Source organism: Astyanax mexicanus, chromosome 10 (assembly GCF_023375975.1).
Source record: "Astyanax mexicanus isolate ESR-SI-001 chromosome 10, AstMex3_surface, whole genome shotgun sequence".
NCBI classification, from domain to species: Eukaryota; Metazoa; Chordata; class Actinopteri; order Characiformes; family Acestrorhamphidae; genus Astyanax; species Astyanax mexicanus.
This window is the reverse complement of record NC_064417.1, coordinates 30,422,027-30,428,032: the sequence shown is the minus strand read 5'-3', so window position 1 is coordinate 30,428,032 and position 6,006 is coordinate 30,422,027. Positions and strand designations below refer to the sequence as shown.

General features: G+C 35.1%; 1 long non-coding RNA gene across 2 annotated transcripts; it reads right to left on the bottom strand.

Moving 5' to 3' along the window:
• Nucleotides 1-1,503: 1,503 nt before the first annotated feature.
• On the bottom strand, nt 1,504-4,394 carry LOC111193222 (uncharacterized). Of its 2 annotated transcripts, XR_002650354.2 has the most exons (6): nt 4,067-4,394; nt 3,492-3,544; nt 2,909-2,972; nt 2,190-2,347; nt 1,992-2,087; nt 1,504-1,888 (listed from the first exon to the last, which is right to left on the bottom strand). It is a non-coding gene; the product is annotated as an uncharacterized LOC111193222 (long non-coding RNA). The 2 variants fall into 2 exon arrangements; XR_002650353.2 differs by lacking the exon at nt 3,492-3,544.
• Between the last annotated feature and the right edge of the window lie 1,612 nt (nt 4,395-6,006).

Genomic DNA, 6,006 nt, shown 5'->3' with positions numbered 1-6,006 from the left:
TAAGTGCGGGGGTTGGAAGGAATGGCTTGTGGATAAAACAGTGATACAAACAGATGTTTATCCCTCAATTTTACAGACAGTTGGAGAGCTCCGGGGCCTTTTTTTACCTTTATTGTATACAGAAATGACAAACACTAAACCACTGGAAAAAATTCCAAAGCAAAAGGAAAAGAGTTTACTCTCCATTAAGCCAGGGGGTTACACTATACACTGTAAAAAATAAATTGTTGAGAAAACTCAAAATTTTACGGCAACATGATGCATCAAGATTTTTTAGTTCTGTCAACAACTGTGCTGTTTGTCATTTTTATAGAGAATTATCTGTTTAGCCAACTTATATTTGCTTGTCGACATAGATCTGATTATTCTGTTCAAGCTATTACAATCTTAATGTTAGGAGAACTACAATATTTCTGTTGAGCGTGTGATTGTTTTTGTGTTTGTTATACAAAGAATTACTGATAAGCAGAACGCAAAATCTTAACTTCTAAAAAAAAAAAAAAAGATGTTGAACGAACTGAATATTTTAAGGCAACATGATGCATTAGGATTTTTTTGTTGTCTTTATTAAAGATATTTGGTTTAGCCAACTGTTCACTCAACCAGTACATCTTTCCTATATAACAAGCATCCTGCATGTAATACTACATTAAAACATTAAGTACATAGAAAAGACAATCAAATATTAATTAATATTACTTTATTCCAACCAGTTACTTGCAAATAGCATAACAGAGATGCAAAGAATTGGAATCCCTCAGCATTCAAAATTTAGAACTGTATTAAGAAGACTATCACTTAAAAATGTTGGTTGAGAGTGTCATCTAACCTCATTTAACCATGAAGAAAAAAAAAAGCAATTTAAAGAAGTAGGGGTAAAAACCTTGTATGCTGTATTTGTTTACCTAGTCACATTCCTCTGCATAATGCTACAGTGAAAAAATAGGAGTCCTGTAATTATCAAAAAAAAAAAAAAAAAAACATATAGAAGGCTTAAAACTGTTTAGAAAGTTCTTTATAAAGGTTTACAAACCACTGAATAAAAAGGATATTCATTTTTTACTTGGGTCAATGAGTGCTGGAAAGATAAAACTGCCTCTACATAGTCATATTTTTGTCAAACAAAATACACTTATTAAAATTCTAAAATATTTTTCACCAAAAATAATGTGTATTTAGAGGAGCATCTTTGCAAACAGGCATTGCACAATACCTTGAACACTGCACATCAAACCTCAATTTCTTTTTTCCTAAAAAAAGACATCTTGGAATTCAAACCTAAAAATCCTGGAGTTCACTACTGTGACCATGTTCACTGGCTTGCAGATAAAATTTATTTTGGGAAAAAAAAAAGTACATGTCATTTGTATCTTGAGCCAAGGTCCAAAAACATCTCGAGAATGGCATTCAAAATGTACTTAAGAGATTCAGGACAAAATGTAGGGCAACATAAAAAGCTATTTTGCCAATAATGTAGATATGTCAGAGTTTCATTTTAAGGATCAAATCCAACACAAGTCACCTCTGATGCCACGTTTGATAAAATGCTTCCAATCGGAACCCTGCAACACTAGCAACAACACCTGCATGTATTTAAACACAACAAATCACACAGTATACCAACATGTCAAGCACTGCATTTATACATTAAAGTGGATCTGAATTTGGAGTTCAGAATTTTGGATAAGAAAGGTTTAGAGCACAGAAAAGGCCAAAGAGGTATGCCAAGCCTGTAGGGGTGTCGCAGAGTCCATCCAGAACTATGGTCTCCTCCAGCACAATGGCAATGTTCATTTGCTGATGAGCCTGCAGCAGAGACATTGTCCTCTAAAACCACAAGTACTCCAACAGATACCCCTTTGGTCTGTTCATCTTCTGGATCTGTATCCTATTGGAAAGACACAGAGTATCAAACAAAAATGCATTAAACCTAAAAGTAAAACTGAAAGTTTCTCATCTCACATGCATGTTTCTTGATGTCTGTTACTTACCAAACATTTCTAAAACAACTTTACAGGATCTTCTCTCAAAAACGAAGGCAATCCTTCCAGCACAGCACTCTTTCGATAGGCGACAATATCAGATGTCTTAAACAAAGATATGAGCAGATAATTAGAATAAAGTTTAGGTCTAAATGTGTGTAGTTTAACAGAATGTGTTACTTTTTCCAAAACCAAATAACAACTGACCTTTTCATCAAGTTTTTCAATAGGTCTTCCATATCATGCCCAAAAGCTCCCTTCCGGGCACGGTAGAGTCTCAGTAGTTTGGTGGTGTTCTTTTCCATGGCAGCTCTGAAAGTTTCTAGCAGGTCTTTGTTGGTAACTCAAAAAAACTCCTCACAGATCTGTGGAGCATTAACATAAAAAACAGTATTTGTACAAATTGTAGGTCATGAGACACAAACTGAATTTTTTTTTTTGTGAACAGTGAAATTTATTTGTGATTTATATGTAACTTGGATGGATTATCAGTTACACTTTTTTCCAGGAGTTTTGAGACTAATCTCTCTCCATAAAAAAAACAAACATTTTCATATAAAAATGTACCCATTTCAATTATCTATTATTTTAAATTATTATTTTTTATATACATTTTATTTTAATCAATCTTAGAACATATTATTCCTTAAATGATCATGAACCATTTGGTAACTCCCATGGGACTAATATGCTATGTATGAACTGAAGTGTGAAACCAAAACAAATGTTTTAAAGGATTAGAAAGGCAATAAACTCAGTGTCACCAACTCATTACCTAATAAATGTATATATGCATCAGTAAGCATTAGTTAGTAGTTAGAGTCCCAGCTACACATCTGGCAGAATTTGCTTTAAATCATCTAAAATACATGTATATAGAAAGTACACATTAAATTTTGACATTAATATTTAAGTTATGTACATACCTACTCCATTGAGTCTTTTTCAGGCAGCGTGCATATTCACTAAAATCTTCCTAACCCCGTTAAACTGTAAAAGAGAAAACAGCTAAATTACATCTCACATTTAAAGCACTAACAAAAACAAGCAACCCATTTAAAACATAACTGGAAGAAAACTGACTCAATAGATAACATTAAATGAATACTATCATATCCCACCAGCATACATTAATAACATATAATTAACCGTGATAAACAGTGTTATTTTACCACCACACTTAAAAATTCTCATTAAAATCACAGACTCCTGCGAGACTTTCTTGAATATACTTGGTGGTCTGAACTTTATTCTCCTAAATATAAAATTATTTATAGGAGACAACTCAGTAATTGTTATTTTCAGTAGATTCTTGACTACTCAAATGTATCGTAATATCATTTTTGATATTTGCATAGTTTAAACATGTTTTGATAAATATGAGTAAAGTTTTATTAATGGTGTCCTTTCATAAATAAAAAAAAAATGGCAATGCTTTGAATTAAATTTATGAACTGAGCAGCACAGAGGCAGTGCAATTCAAATTATGTTTTGTGCAAGTTAACTTACCTGGCCAAATTAGTGCTTAATTGGAACCTAACTTCTTTCCCCAATGACTGGTACTGATATTTAAAAAAATATTTATATAGCATTAACCTGACTAAATAGGTTAAATTAAACTAGGTTAGGTTAGCTGGCAGAGGAAAGAGAAAATTATCTAACTTGCTAGGTTACTATCTGCCTTTTCTTCAGGCTGGAATTCTTAGCTGAGGCAAACCTAGGTTAGCTAATTAGTGTAATCTAGTGTATTTATCTGGTAGTTAATACCTAGGTTAGCCTAACCAACAAATACTGGAATGTTAACCAACTGTTTCAGAAATATAAGCTAACATACCTAGCTAGCTAGTTGAATGTTTAATACTCAATTCAGACTGTGTGCCAAAACCATGCGGCGATAGCAGTTTGCTAGCTGGGCTAGTTAGCTACTGCTAGTTAGCTACGTTAGCTAACTCTCTAAGCTGATAGTGAGCCTGCCAATATATCTAAAGCAAAATACATGTCCAAAATACATTATTTCACAGAAACACAACACATATCTACAAAAATACCTAGTAATAAAATAAATCTTAAATATCTTAGCTTACCTTGAAGCAGCTGCCTGAGAGAGGAGTGTTCACAGCCCCTGATGTGCTGCGCTTGAGAGCCCCTGCAGTGCCGCACTTGAAAACCCCGCGTTCTTTCTTGTGCCTTAGTGCGCATGTGCAAACTCTCAATTAACTAAGCAGCATCATGTAACATAAAATTGCCTGTTCAGGCAATGTAAATAACCCATTTTGCACAATACCAAGCTGGAATGTGTTGGTCTGACATGGTTTTGTTTGTAAATGCCTAGTAACTTAGATTTCCTTGTTTCAGTAACTCAAATTACCAGGTCAGGTGAACAAAATGTAGTTGCATTTTTTACAGTGTACAAGTTTCACCCCGGTTTTAACCCTAATTTACAGTCTGGCTGAATCTGTGCTAGTTGTCTCTAATCTGCAGACTTTTCACTTGTTGGAATAAAGGTTGACTCAAAATTGAAATATTTTTTAGTTTTCATTTTGTCTTACTTTTTAACATGTTATAAAGTATATATTACATTCCTCTTTCACTCTACACTCCTAGACAATACAGTTCTTCCAGGGTTTACTAACCTTCTTCAGATTAAGGCAGAAATAATTCCACTTAAAGTCTGTTACAAAAGTCAATAACTTCATAGTTACATTTGAACTCTATTTTTGTATAAGACTAAGAAGTTTCATTGGTTTGATTTAGAATTCTTGATTGGCAGTATAAAAGTCTTGATTTGCAGTATAGCAGTAATGTAAACTAGAGGTTGATACATGCTTGGCCATTTTGTTTGGTAATACCATATGTGTAACTTTAGACAAGAAGAGCTATCAGATCTTCTTCACTAGCCAAACCATGGTTCATTTGATCTGAACCATTTTAACCTACCAAATGTTGATTCCCAGCCAACATTGTGAGAAGCTAAACGTGTTTTTGCTGTGATCCAGTTGGGTTTCCTAAAGGGGCCCATCAATAAAGCTCAACTAAATCCAATCTAGGTCCTATGTGCAGTGTATAACCCAGAAGCGCCCAGGATTTGCCATCCACTGGTCCCATGACTGACCCTAATGGAGACCACCACTGACCCTGATGGAGGCCTTCACTGACATCCATATTTGGGGACATAAGTCATGGAATCCATGGATAAAACTTCTTGGTTCCCATTTGGGTTGCCCTTACAGACCCTACATGGCCATGCTATCTGGGTTTCACACCTTTAAAAAGGCAGGGAGTCTGATCTTCTTTAGAGAGGCTGGAGTGGATGCTTTTGGACATTTAACTCTTGGCTAGCTGGTGAACCTGTGGTTTGTGGTATAGCTGTAACATATGACTAACACTGGAGAAGTGGCTAGCCAGTGTTTATTGCAGGGCTGTAGGTGGCTCAGCTGGCCTCTAATTAAATCTCGCTCTGGATCTTTACCAAATGAAGTGAAGTGTGGAGGTATCGCTATTGATTTTACTGATAGCCATCAAAACAGCTTCAGCACCATCCAATGCAAACAACAGGCCATAGCTCCAAGAGCCTTGTTAGCCTGTTTATTACATTGGCAGTAAGTAAGGTAGAATTGTGTTTGATAGTAGAGGGATAAGGTTGAAAATTTCCTGGGTTGTGTGGTATATAAGCGTGTAGCAAGGCTGTGTGTATGATGGCAGCATTGCAAGGTCTAGATTAGAGATTAGAGACAAACCCTGTTCATGGAGAGCCATCTTTCAACAGATGTTACTGTAGTTCCAGCTACCGATCAATTGCACCTATTAATTTATTAATAAATACCACCACATTAGAAGTGTTAGAGTTTGATCAGGGTGAATAGGGGTAGGTTAGGGTTGGTAACCCTTGTTTAGATACACTATGTGGACAAAAGTATTGGGACAGTGTCGTTGATTAATGTTATTAATCAACTTATCGTACGATACATGGTCAGAACCTCAGTCATTTTAATGTTTTTCTTATCAAGGAGAGCCTTTCAACGCA